This window comes from Cebus imitator, unplaced genomic scaffold (assembly GCF_001604975.1).
Source record: "Cebus imitator isolate Cc_AM_T3 unplaced genomic scaffold, Cebus_imitator-1.0 Scaffold614, whole genome shotgun sequence".
NCBI lineage: Eukaryota > Metazoa > Chordata > Mammalia > Primates > Cebidae > Cebus > Cebus imitator.
The window spans coordinates 604,003-618,178 of record NW_016107929.1 but is presented as its reverse complement, the minus strand read 5'-3'; the positions used below and the strand labels follow the sequence as shown (position 1 = coordinate 618,178).

At 44.6% G+C, this 14,176-nt stretch overlaps 1 pseudogene; it reads right to left on the bottom strand.

Moving 5' to 3' along the window:
* Positions 1-11,652: 11,652 nt before the first annotated feature.
* LOC119469271 lies at positions 11,653-11,802 on the bottom strand (annotated as a pseudogene).
* Positions 11,803-14,176: the final 2,374 nt, after the last annotated feature.

Genomic DNA, 14,176 nt, shown 5'->3' with positions numbered 1-14,176 from the left:
AGCCAGGTGTGGTGGCAAGCGCCTGTAATCCCAGCACAGGTTGTGCCACTTCACTCCAGCCTGGGTGACAGAGTAAGACTCTGTCTCAAGAAAAGTCAAAAAAATAACAGATGCTGGCAAGTTTGCAGAAAAATAGAGAAGGCTTATACGCTGTTGGTAGGAGCGTAAACTAGTTCAACCACTGTGCAAAGCAGTGTGGCAATTCTTCAGAGAGCTAAAAAGAAGACCACTGGCCAGACACAGTGGCTCGAACCTGTAATCCCAGCGCTTTGGGAGGCAAATGCAGGTGGATCACTTGAGGTCAGGAGTTCGAGACCAGCCTGGCCAGCATGCTGAAACCCTGTCTCTACTAAAAATACAAAATTAGCCAGGCGTGGTGGTTCCTGCCTATAATCCAAGCTACTCCGGAGGCTGAGGCAGGAGAACCTCTTAGAATCTGGGAGGCAGAGGTTGCGGTGAGCTGAGATCATGCCACTGCACTCTGGCCTGGGCAATAAAGGGAGACTCTGTCTCAAAAATAAAAGAGAGAACAACCATTCAACCCAGAAATCCCATTACTGGGTATATACCCAGAGGAATATAAATAGTTCTACCATAAAGACACATGTACACATATGTTCATTGCAGCACTATTCACAATAGCAAAGACATGGAATCAACCTAAATTGACATAGCCATAAAAAAGAATGAGATCATGTCCTTTGTAGGAACATGGTTAGAGCTAGAGACGATTATCCTTAGCAAACTGACACAGGAGCAGAAAACCAAATGCCACACATAAGTGAGAGCTAAATGAAGAGAACACATGGACTCAAAGAGGGGAACAGACACTGGAGCCTACTTGAGGGTGGAGATGGGAGGAGGGAGAGCAGCAGAAAAAATAACTATTGGGTACTAGGCTTAGTAACTTAGTGATGAAATAAACTATACAACTAACCCCTGTGACACAAGTTTACCTATATAACAAAACTGCTTATGTACCCTTGAACCTACAACAAAAGTTTTTTTAAAAAATAAACATGTCCTGGCCGGGCGCGGTGGCTCAAGCCTGTAATCCCAGCACTTTGGGAGGCTGAGGAGGGTGGATCACGAGGTCAAGAGATTGAGACCATCCTGGTCAACATGGTGAAACCCCGTCTCTACTAAAAATACAAAAAATTAGCTGGGCATGGTGGCACGTGCCTGTAGTCCCAGCTGCTTGGGAGGCTGAGGCAGGAGAATTGCCTGAACCCAGGAGGCGGAGGTTGCGGTGAGCCGAGATCGCGCCATTGCACTCCAGCCTGGGTAACAAGAGCGAAACTCTGTCTCAAAAATAAATAAATAAATAAACATGTCCCAAAATGCTTTGATCCTCCTCCCATTAAGAGGTGGGGTCTCTATGTCACCTCTTCCCTTAAGAGTTTTTTTTAAACATGATGTTGAATTTTATCAAAAGCGTTTTCTACATCTATTGAGATGATCATGTGGTTTTTGTTTTTAATTCTATTTATGTGATGAATCACATTTATTGATTTGTGTATGTTGAACCAACCTTGCATCCTAGGGATAAAGCCCACTTCATCATGGTGGATAAGCTTTTTGATGTGCGGCTGGACTCCGTTTGCAAGGATTTTGTTGAGGATTTTTGCACTGATGTTCATCAAGGATACTTTCCTTTCTCCTTTCCTGAAGTTTTCCTTTTTTTCTTGTGTCTCTGTCAGGTACTGCTATCAGGATTATGCTGATTGCGTAGAAGGAGTTGGGGAGGAGTCCCTCCTTCTCAGTTTTTTGGGTTAGTTTCAGTAGGCATGGTACTAGCTCTTTTTACTACATCTGGTCCTGAGCAATTCTGTAGGTGGTAGGTTGTTTATTACTGATTCAATTTTGCATTTCATTATTGGTCTGTTCAGGCAATCAGTTTCTTCCTGGTTTAGTCTTGGGAGGGTTTATGTGTCCAGGAATTTATTAATCTTTTCTAGGTTTTGTAGTTGGTGTGTACAGAGATGTTTGTACTAGTTTTTGCTGGTTGTGTGTATTTCTGTGGTGTCAGTGGTAACATTTCCTCTGTTATTTCTAATTGTGTTTATTTGAATCTTCTCTCTTTTTTTCTTTATTAGTAACCTATCTTAATTAAAAAAAAAAAACCCTCCTGGATTTGTTGATCCTTGAACGGTTTTTTATATCTCAATCTCCTTCAGTTCAGCTCTGATTCTGGTTATTTCTTGTCCTCTGCTAACTTTGGGTTGGTCTGCTCTTGCTTCTCTGGTTCTTTCAGTTGTGATGCTAAGTTGTTAATTTGAGATCTTTCTAACTTTTTATTGTGGGCATTTAGTGTTATAAGTTTCCCTCTTAACATTGCCTTACCTGTGTCCCAGAGATTCTGGTATGTGGTATCTTTGTTCTCATTTGTTTTCAAGAACTCCTTAATATTTCCCTTAATTTTATTATTTACCCAAAAGTCATTCAGGAGCAGGTTGTTTAATTCCATGATTTTGAGCAATTCTTTAAAAGTCTTGGTTTCTATTTTTTATTGCATCATGGTCTGAGAGTGTGTTTGTTATGATTTCAGTCCTTTACCATTTGCTTAGAATTGTTCTGTGTCTGATTGTGTGGTCAATTTTAGGGTATGTGCTATGTGGCAATGAGAAGAATGTGTATTTTGTTGTTTTTGGGTGAAGAGTTCTGTAGCGATCTATCGGATCCATTTGGTCCAATGCTGAGTTTAGGTCCTCAATATCTTTGTTAATTTCCTGCTTTGATGATCTGTCTAATACTGTCAGTGGAGTGTTGAAACCTCCAATTATTATTGTGTCTAAGTCTCTTTGTAGGTCTCTAAGAACTTGCTTTATGAATCTAAGTGCTCCTGTGTTGGGTGCATTTATATTTAGGATAGTTATGTCCTCTGGTTGAATTGAACACTTTACCATTATGCAACGCCCTGGTCTTTTGATCATTGTTGGTTTAAAGTATATTTTGTCTGACATTAGGATTGCAAACCCTGATTTTTTTCTGATTTCCATTTGCTTGATAAATTTTTCTCCATCTCTTTAATTCGAAGTCTCTAGGTGTCACTATGCATGAGATGGATCTCTTGAAGACAGCTTAAGATCTTGCTTTCTTATCTAGCTTGTCACTTTGTGCCTTTTCAACGGGGGTATTTAACCCATTTACAGTATTAATATGTGTAGAATTGATCCTGTTTGGCTAACTGATTATTATGCTGGTTTGTTTGTTTCTTTTTTTTAAAATTTTTTTTAAAAAATAAAGACGAGGTTTCACCATGTTGGTCAGGCTGGTCTTGAACTCCTGACCTCAGGTGATCCGCCCACCTTGGCTTCCAAAGTGCTTGGATTACAGGCGTGAGCCACTGCGCCCAGCCTACGCTGGTTTGTTTGTGTGTTGCTTTATAGTGCCGCTAGTCTGTACACTTAAGTGTGTTTTTGTATTGACTGGTAGTGGTCTTTCCTTTGCATATTTAGTGTTCCCTTGAGGATATCTTGTAAGGCAGGTCCGGTGGTAACAAACTCCCTCAGCATTTGCTGATCTGAAAAGGATCTTACTTCTCCTTTGCTTAGGAAGCTTAGTTTGGCTGGATATGAAATTCTTGGTTGAAGATTTTTTTTTCCTTTAAGAATGTTGAATATAGGCCTCCGATCTCTTCTGGCTTGTAGGGTTTCTGCTGAGAGATCCACTGTTAGCCTGATGGGGCTCCCTCTGTAGGTGACCTGCCCTTTCTCTCTAGCTGCTTTTAACCTTCTTTCTTTCATTTTGACCTTGGAAAATCTGATGATTATATGCCTTGGGGATGATCTTCTTGTGTAGAATATTGCAGGGGTTCTCTGTATTGACTGAATTTGACTGCTGACCTCTCTAGCAAGGTTGGGAAAATTTTCATGGACAATATCCTGAAATATGTTTTCCAAGTTGTTTGCTTTATCTCCATCCCTTTCAGGGATGCCAGTGATTTGTAGATTTGGCCTCTTCACATAATCCTATATTTCTCAGGGGTTTTGTCATTCTTTTTCATTCCTTTTTCTTTTCTTTTCTTTCTTTTCTTTTTTTTTTTAAACAAAGATGGGGTTTCACCATGATGGCCAGGCTGGTCTTGAACTCCTGACCTCAGGTGATCCACCCACCTCAGCCTCCCAAAGTGCTAGGATTACAGGCATGAGCCACTGTGCCTGGCTCATTCTTTTTTCTTTTCTTTTCTTTTCTTTTTGTCTTCTTTCTTGCTTTCTTTCCTTTTTTAAGACGGGGTTTCACCATGTTGGTCAGGCTGGTCTTGAACTCCTGACTTTAGGTGATCTGCCCGCCTTGGCCTCCAAAGTGCTTGGATTACAGGCATGAGCCACCACGCCCGGACTCTTTTTTCTTTACTTTTATCTTGCTATCTTATTTCAGAATGCCAATTTTCAAGTTCTGCAATTCTTTCCTCAGTTTGGTCTATTCTTCTGTTAATACTTGTGATTGCATTGTGAAATTCTTTTATTATTTATTATTATTTTTTTGAGACAAAGTCTCACTCTGTTGCCCAGACAGGAGTGCAGTGGCATGATCTTGGCTCACTGCAACCTCTACCTCCCAGGTTCAAATGATTCTCATGTCTCAGCCACCTCAGTTGCTGGAATTACAGGTGTATGCCACCATGCCTGGCTAATTTTTGCATTTTTAGTAGAAATGGTTTCATCATGTTGGCCAGACTGGTCTTGAACTCTTGGCCTTAAGTGACCTGCCCACATCAGTCTCCCAAAGTGTTGGGTTTACAGGCATGAGCCACTGCTCCTGGCTGCATTGCAAAATTCTTGTAATGTGTTTTTCAGCTCTATCAGATCAGTTAGGTTCTCTTTTATACTGGTTATTTCATCCGTCAGCTCCTGCATCTTTTTTTTGTGATTCTTAGTTTTTTTGGATTGCATTTTGCCATCCTCCCTAATCTTGATGATATTCATTCCTGTCCATATTCTGAATTCTATTTCTGTCATTTCAGCCAACTCAACCTCATTAAGAACCCATGTTGGAGAACTAGTGAGGTTGTTTGGAGGACACAGGACACTCTGGCTATTTGAGTTGCTGGAGTTCTTGCATTGGTTCTTTCTCTTCTCTGTGTGTGGGTGTTCTGTTAACTGTTGGGCTGCCTCTGATTGAAGGGGCCAGGTAGGGGCAGAGTGGTTGTGCTGGAATCCCAGGTCAGACAGCCCTTGCCAGTGAGCAGAAGTGAGGACTGCAACTCATGTGGAGAAAAGTCTGGCTACCTTTCTGTGAAATGGGTGCTCTGTGCTAGAGGTCTGGACCAGCCCCTGGTCCTCATGGACTCTTTAGAGCCTGGAGACAGCAAGGAGGAAGGCTGCAAGAGAGCAAAAATGGCTACCTGCCCCTCGCATTGGGAGCTCTGTCCAGGGAGTTGCAGAGCTGCTACTGGCTCCGTTGCCCCAGTTGGGGGTGGCTGGAGACCCAGACTGGGAGGACCTAACCAGTCCCACATAACAAACAGTCTGACCACCTTTTCTTCGGGCTGCTGTGGTATGCTGGGGGTCTGCATCAGTTCCTAGTCACCTCGGATTTTCCAGCACCTGAGGCTTCAACAGTGAAAGCTGCGAAACAGCCAAGATGGTGGCCTGCCCTTCCCTCTGGGAGCCCATCCCGGGGAGTTGTGGACCTGTTGCTGGCCCCAACAAACCAGCAGGAGGTGGCTGGAGACCCCATTCCAGAGAGTGAGGAGGCATGGGATCTGGGAACTGCATAAAAAAGCAGTCTGGCCACTTTTCCACCGGCAGCTGTGCTTTGTTGCAGTCTCTAAAGTCTTAAGGCAACAATGGCTAAGCCTGCTAGACAGCAAAGACGATGGCCCGTCTCCCTCCGGGAGCTTCGTCCCAGGGAGCTTTGGAACTGCTGCTAGCCACACAGCACCCCTCGGGGAGGCTGGCTACCTCGGTGGGGAGTTCCTGCCCAGTGAGGAGGAATGGGATCTGGGACCCACGTGAAACGCAGGCTCATCACTTCTCTGCAGACCTGCTGCACTGTGTCGGGGACGGCTCCAGTCTCTAGCTACCTCCTACTCGCCAGAGCTCAAAGGCAACAACAGCTAAGGCTGTGAAACCGCAAAGATGGCAGCCTGTCCCTCCCCTGGGAGCGCGATCTCAGGTAGGTTCAGACCACTGCCAGCTGGAAAACACTGGCGAGGCTGGAAAGCACTGGAAAACACCGGTTAGGAGTCCCACCCAGTGAAGAGAAGCAGGTCAGAAACCCTCATAAAGAAGTGGCCTGGCCACTTTTTTGTAGAGTGGCAGCACTGAAGGTGACAATGGCTAAGGCTGCAAAACAGCAAAGGCCCACCCCGGGCCCACCCTCCCCCGGGAACTCCATCGCAGGGAGGAGTAACATTGCTATTCGTGGCTGGCTGGTGTTCCTAGCTAGTGGGTCTTATCCTTCGAGGAGCTGTGGAAGCCGGGCCTGTAGACCATCACTGCTCAGCCCCCTGGATTCAGCCCCTTTTTTAGGAGTACATATGGGGGTCTAACCTCACGCTTTGCTGGAGATGCAGCTGCTTTTGCCGGGAAGCCCAGGTATCTAAACCTCCTGGGGCTCTATGTGTGCTGAGTTGCTGCTCTGCCAAGACTCCACAGAGCTCTGCGTGTCAGACTGCAGGTCCTGTGGAGTGGGTTCATGAGGAGATCTCCTGACCTGAGAGTTGCAAAATCTGTGGAGGCAGCATGGTTCCCCAGGGTGGCTCCCTCACGCACTGTTTCCCTGGGCGGAGAAGGCTCCCCTGTCTCCCTGTTGCTGCGGGTGGGGGGGGGTCATCCTGCCGTGTTTTCTCTGTTCTCTGTGGGTTGAGTTGTTTTCTTGATGAATCCCAATGCATGTATCTGACTGTTTCAGCTGAAGGTGCAGGTTTACTCACCCCTTCAAATTCTCTCCCTGAGAGGGCACACAAGGGCTGCTTCTAGTCTGTCTTCTTGGCTAGTCTCCCTGGGACATGTTTAAAAACCACTACATCTGCTATCCTTGGACTTCCAAACAATTTTATTTTGTCTTTCTCCCCTGCTAGAAAGTAAGTTCCTTGAAGGCACTCTTGTTTGTGTTTGGGTCTCCTGTACAGAGTAAGCATTCAATACATGTTTGTTGGGTAAATAAATGAATTAGCATAAGAATATTGGAAGTTTCAAAAAGGTGTCATTAGAATACAGTTGCTCTGTTTGGAAGTAGTAAAATATTTGGAGGAACTACCTTTTGCAATCTAATTCTGAAGATAAAAGGAGCCACTATGTTTTAAAACTGCATTTAGAGGCGGGGAGTGGTGGCTCAAGCCTGTAATCCTAGCACTTTGGAAGGCTGAGGTGGGCAGATTAATTGAGGTCATGAGTTCGAGACCAACCTGGCCAACATGGTGAAACCCTGTCTCTACTAAAAATACAAAAATTAGCCGGATGTGGTGGCGGGCACCTGTAATTCCAGCTACTTGGGAGGCTGAGGCAGGAGAATTGCTTGAACCTGGGAGGTGGAGGTTGCAGTGAGCCGAGATCGTGCCATTGCACTCCAGCCTGGGTGATAGAGCAAGACGTACTCTCAAAAACAAACAAACAAAAAAACTGCACTTAGAGTTGTCATTAGGAAAGATTAATTTTTCAGTTTGCGTAGGTTAGATTTGGGGATCTGAGAAAGGAGGAAGGGGGATATATTTCAAAGGTGTCTATTCAGATGAGATGAAATGAGGATCTGACTTAGAGTAGGGCAGTGGATGTGAAAGACATGGAAAAGACAGAATCAGCAGGTCTTGGCAAGGATTTGGGGACAGAGGAGAGGGATGATTAAAGACAACTAAGTTTTGAACCTGGATGGCTGGGAAATTGGTAGAGTCATTAACAGAAAAAGGGAAAGCAAGGGTAGGACCCCATTGAAATGCTAGCCATTCACGTCCCATTTGACATCTCAATGCATCCATGGTGCCTTTTCTTTCTGATTTCATCTTAACCGGATACAGTATCTTTTCCCTTAGAGCTCTGAAGCCCTTTGTCACACTTCTTTCTTGTTGCTTGTCTTTCTCTACCTGGCATCATTACTCTAACCCTATCACCTTTGTATCCTGTAAGGCACCTAATGTAGTCTTCTTGTGCTTTGCAGCCATAAGGACCTCTTTAGTTAATTAGTGCCGTTTGGGTGGAGCAGAGCAGCTGCCCTACATTGGCTTTACCTTGTTACTGCTCCATTTCCGTACTTATTTTCTTTTATTTTTCCTTTGAATTCACTTTATGTCATTTGATAGATCCTTCTTTTTTTATTATAATTTTTCTAGGTTAAAAAAGTATATCAATCAACTATTTCTTGTTTGTTTTATTGGATACTAAATGCTTTGATTCTTTGGCAAGCATTGTTTATATGTCAGAGCCCCTGAAAATAGTCCAGATTCCCTGTATGTTGTAGGGTGGTATTCTCTTCCTTACTCATAGTGTTTTCTTATAGAAATGTCTCCTGCAAGGAAGCCGAGTTATGTTTGTGCTCTGGAGCACTAGGAAGATTCTAGCTTTAACTTGTGAGTACCCTGCATAAGTAGGAAGTACTAGATTGGCAAATTCTTCAGGACCAAGGAAGAAATTGTGGAAGCACTGACCTTGAGCTCAGATGGCTTGTTCACAGGCTTGAGAATGGAAAATTCCCCCAAAATTACTGGGTGGATATATTAGTTCATTCTCACACTGCTATAAAGATACTACCCGAGACTGAGTAATTTCTTTCTTTCTTTTTTTTTTTTTTTAAGATGGGGTTTCACCATGACGGCCAGGCTGGTCTTGAACTCCTGACCTCAGGTGATCCACCCACCTTGACCTCCCAAAGTGCTAGGATTACAGGTGAGAGCCACCGCGCCCGGCCCAAGACTGAGTAATTTCTAAAGGAAAGAGGCTTAATTGACTCGCAGTTCCGTATGGCTGGGGAGGCCTCAGGAAACCCACAATTATGGCAGAAGGGGAAGAGGAAGACAGGACTTTCTTCATATGGCAACAGGAGAGAGAAGAGTGAACCAGACTAGTGAACTGCCTTATAAAACCATCAGATCTCATGAGAACTCACTCAATTTCATTAGAACAGCATGGGGGAAACTGTCCCCCTGATCCAATCACCTCCCACCTTCCACACATGGGGATTACAATTCAAGATGAGATTTGAGTGGGGACACAAAGCCTAACCATATCAGTGAGTTTCAAGGTGATATATTTATTGTAGATAGGTTTGCTAGTATGGCCTGCACCCTTAAGGTCACCCTAATTTGTTATTGAAATTAAAAGGGTGTTATTGAAATGAAAGCCTGGGCGTGGTGGCTCAACCACAATCCTAGCACTTTGGGAGGCCAAGGAGGGAGGATCGCGTGAGCCCAGGAGTTCCAGACCAGCCCGGGCAATATAGTGAGATCCTGTCTTTGCTGTTCTTTTTATATCATGGACACTGCTAGAGTTCTGACTAGGGAGAGCTCACCAACTAACAGGGCACTGAGGAGGCCACAACTTGGGGCTCATGGGGACAAGGTCAGGAGATGGTATTGGGAGGGTGTGTGAATTTAAAAGTTCCGCATAGGAGGATCCCCATATGCAAAGTACAGAATGCCCAATTAACCTTTTTCTACATGATTTCTTCCAATGGTGTTTAAGTTCACAGGACATAAACTTTTTTTTTTTTTTTTGAGACGGAGTTTCTCTCTTGTGGCCCAGGCTGGAATGCAGTGGTGTGATCACGGCTCACTGCTTCCTTGACCTCCAGGGCTCAAGTGATCCTCCCATTTTAGCCTCCTGAGTAGCTGGGACTACAGGCATGCACTAGCATGCCTGGCTTACTTTTTTTTTTTTTGGTGGAAACAGGGTCTCACTGTATTGCCCAGGCTGGTCTCAAACACCTGGACTCAAGCAATTCTCCTGCTTTGGCCTCCCAAAGTGTTGGGATTACAGGCATGAGCCACCACACCTGGGCCACACGACATGGATTCTGACCAATTGGCATAAATTGGCCTCAAGGTAAAGTTTTAAACTAAGTTTAAGGTTTTCTTTTCTTTTCTTTTCTTTTTCTTTTTCTTTTTTTTTTTAGCGACGAGGTCAGTTTCTAAATTTTGTGGTTGTGGGGCTGGCATTACAATATCCTTGTGGCTCATTAACTCTGTGGAATTTTAAAAACTGAGGCTCACGGAAGGCTCGCCTCAGAACTCAGTCTTTGAAGCCTTGGAGGAACTAACCTGTTCCAGCCCAGGCTGCAGCTGCCGAAGGGATCACAGCTCTGCCCAGGGATTGGAAACCCTCTAGCTGAGGTTAAACAGAACACAAATTGCAACTGATGGTTTTGTGACTTTAACAGAGAAACTTTGGGCTTCAACTACTTTTGACTTTAATGTCATAGTTTTAGTTTGCAGTGGGATTTGAACTTTCATTTTGGAGGAGTTTGATAATGGGAGGGTTATTTGTTGTTCAAATTTGAGACAGTTCTTTATTGTTGGCATTTCATTGTTGGAGCTTCTTTTTTTTTTTTCTTTTTTTATTGCATTTTAGGTTTTGGGGTACATGTGAAGAACATGCAAGATTGTTGCATAGGTACACACATGGCGGTGTCATTTGCTGCCTTCCTCCCCTTCACCTATATCTGGCATTTCTCCCTATGCTCTCTCTCCCCAACTCCCCACCCCCCTCTGTCCCTCCCCCATTTCCCCCCAACAGACCCCAGTGTGTAGTGCTCCCCTCCCTGTGTCCATGTGTTCTCACTGTTCAACACCCGCCTATGAGTGAGAATATGCGGTGTTTGATTTTCTGCTCTTGTGTCAGTTTGCTGAAAATGATGGTTTCCAGGTTCATCCATGTCCCTACAAAGGACACGAACTCATCGTTTTTGATGGCTGCATAATATTCCATGGTGTATATGTGCCACGTTTTCCCTGTCCAGTCTATCATGGATGGGCATTTGGGTTGGTTCCAGGTCTTTGCTACTGTAAACAGTGCTGCAATGAACATTCGTGTGCACATGTCCTTATAGTAGAATGATTTATAATCCTTTGGATATATACCCAGTAACGGGATTGCTGGGTCAAATGGAATTTTTATTTCTAGGTCCTTAAGGAATCACCACACTGTCTTCCACAATGGTTGAAGTAATTTACACTCCCACCCACGGTGTAAAAGTGTTCCTATTTCTCCACATCCTCTCCAGCATCTGTTGTCTCCAGATTTTTTAATGATCGCCATTCTAACTGGCGTGAGATGGTATCTCAATGTGGCTTTGATTTGCATTTTTCTAATGACCAGTGCTGATGAGCATTTTTTCATGTTTGTTGGCCTCATGTATGTCTTCTTTTGTAAAGTGTCTGTTCATATCCTTTGCCCACTTTTGAATGGGCTTGTTTGTTTTTTTCTTGTAAATCTGTTTTAGTTCTTTGTAGATTCTGGATATCAGCCCTTTGTCAGATGGGTAAACTGCAAAAATTTTTTCCCATTTTATTGGTTGCTGGTTTATTCTAATGATTGTTTCTTTTGCGGTGCAGAAGCTGTGGAGTTTCATTAGGTCCCATTTGTCTATTTTGGCTTTTGTTGCCAATGCTTTTGGTGTTTTGGTCATGAAGTCCTTGCCTATGCCTATGTCCTGAATAGTTTTGCCTAGATTTTCTTCTAGGGTTTTTATGGTGTTAGGTCTTATGTTTAAGTCTTTAATCCATCTGGAGACTACCACAAATTATGCAGTCAAGTTTCCCACATTTGGGGAAATCGCAGGGGTCAGCTCATCCGGAGTGCAATGGATAAGCCTTGCCCTGGGAAAACCGCCTTCGTGATCTTGGCATCTCCCCAGCCAGGTAAGTATCTGGAGCTTCTTAATACCATCATTTAATCTCATGTGGACCTCCGATAGCTACTTAGATAGCATGGCTGAATTAAATTTTGTTTTATTTTATTTATTTTTGAGACAGAGTCTCACTCTGTTGCCCAGACTGGAGTGCAGTGGTGTGATCATAGCTCCTTGCAGCCTCAAAATCTTGGGCTCAAGCAATCCTCCTCACTTAGCCTCCTGAGTAGCTAGGACTACAAGTGTGTGCCACAATGACAATGACTGACTAATTTTTTGACTTTTCGTAGAGATGAAATCTCGCTATGTTGCCCAGGCTGGTCTTGAACTCCCAGCGTCAAGTGATTCTCTCCCTTTGGTCTACCAAAGTGCTGGGATTACAGCACTTTGGCATGAGCCACTATGTCTGACTGATGAAATTTGAGATGGGAAATGAAGCACCTAGGCTGAAGTGGAGTGCTGTGGTCATAGCTTATTGCAGCCTTGAACTCCTGGGCTCAAGCAATCCTCCCACCTCTCAGCCTCCTGAGTAGCTGGGACTACAGGCACACTTCACCGTGCCTGGCTAATTGAAATTTTTTGTAAAGGTGGGGGTGTCCCTATGTTCCCCAGGCTGGTCTTGAACTCCTAGCTTCAAGCGATCCTCCTGCCTCAGCCTTCTGAGTTGCTGGGATTACAGGTGTGAGCCACTGCTTCTGGCAATGTATTTCAGTTTGATGGCAAAATTGCAGAAGTGAACATAAAACACAGGTGAGGGTAGGAGAGAGTCTAACTTTTCTGGCAAAATCAGACAGTGTTGCGTTCCAAGGAAAAGGAGAAGGAGCCCTGGACACATCGATAAGGCATCTTCTTTTCCTTGCTATTAACTGCAGCATGCTCTTGATGGGGAGGAAGCTGCTGCTATTGCTGCTGTGTTTGGTGTTTGGAGAAGAAGTTGATAAGGTTTGTTGTTTGTTAAAAGCTTGCTGAGTACCAGGTATATGCTGAATGCTTAGCATACATTATTTTGTCTGATCTTGGCCACAACGGACCCTGAGAATGATAGCTGTGTCTGAAGTAGGTGCTATTATTCCCATTTTACACCTGATGAAACTGGAGCTCAGGGAGGCAAAGTAACTTTTTCAAGGTCACCTGGCTAAAAGCAGGTAGTGAGTGGTTTGAATTCGCTTTGGCACATTCAATCAACCAATCCTCAGGTACTCACTGAGCGTTTTGTATCAGCCATTATTTTTAGTTGCAAGCAGCAGAAACCAACTCTGGCTGAGTTTAGCAGAAAGGGAATTTATTAAAGGGATCCTGGATTTCTCACAGAAATGCCAGGGGAGCTGCAGAGCCGTGTGTGGAAGCTTCACAGCAGGGATGATGGTCAGAACCTGGCTGCCTCTGCTGTCTCTGCTGCCTTCTTTGCCAGTGCCCTGAATGCTTCACCTTGCAGCGTTTACCCACTGGGCTGGGTGCTGCTGCAAATTCCACCTCCTCTTTGATTTTGCTGGGGCCACACAGCCCCTACAGGCTCTAGGATCCTTGCTTCCTGGCATTACTGCTTCTGGATTCAACGCCTGGGCCTCTGATGAATGGAATGTGTGTGCATGTGAAACTGCTTTTGCAAAGAGGATGACAGTGAGGGAAGTCCAGCATGGGTGACTCCATCTTTCTTCTACCGTCACAGCCTGGCTGTCCTCACTCATTCCTGGGCATAGGCCAAGCTAACCATGGGAGGAATTTAGTTTACAGTTTAACTCTGAAGCAAAGATGATTATATTCCCTCCCTAAAATGAACCCTCTCCTTGCTCAGGGACCTGCCTTTGTAAGACTCATGAAAGGCCATAGATGAGGATTATGTGAGGGGCTTGAATTTTGCTAAGATATGGGTGAAGCTAAACAATGACCAGCCATTGACCCCTAGCTTGCCTTTCTGTAATCCCTTGCTGCTCAGAAGTCTTGCCGCCAGAGGTCACGGATCTTGGACCTGTCTCCAGCTGCTCCTACAGATAACAACAGTATTGTAAAACTGAATATTGGTCTTTTGAGATGTTTTTGAGACTTTTGCATTTTGAAATGACTCATGACTCCACTGGTCCTGTGGCCCCCACCCAGAGGTGGACGTGGTGCACAGGTCTGTTTTCCACACGCCTACGATTTTATCTCCAGTCAATCAGTAACACCCATTCTCTGCCCCCTGCCCACCAAATTCTCCATAAGAACCCTGGCCTCTACTGGCCGGGCACCTCTACTGGCTCAGGCCTGTAATCCCAGCACTTTGGGAGGCCAAGGTGGGTGGTTCACAAGGTCAAGGGATCGAGACCATCCTGGTCAACATGGTGAAACCCCATCTCTACTAAAAATACAAAAATTAGCTGGGCGTGGTGGCGCGCACCTGTAGTCCCAGCTA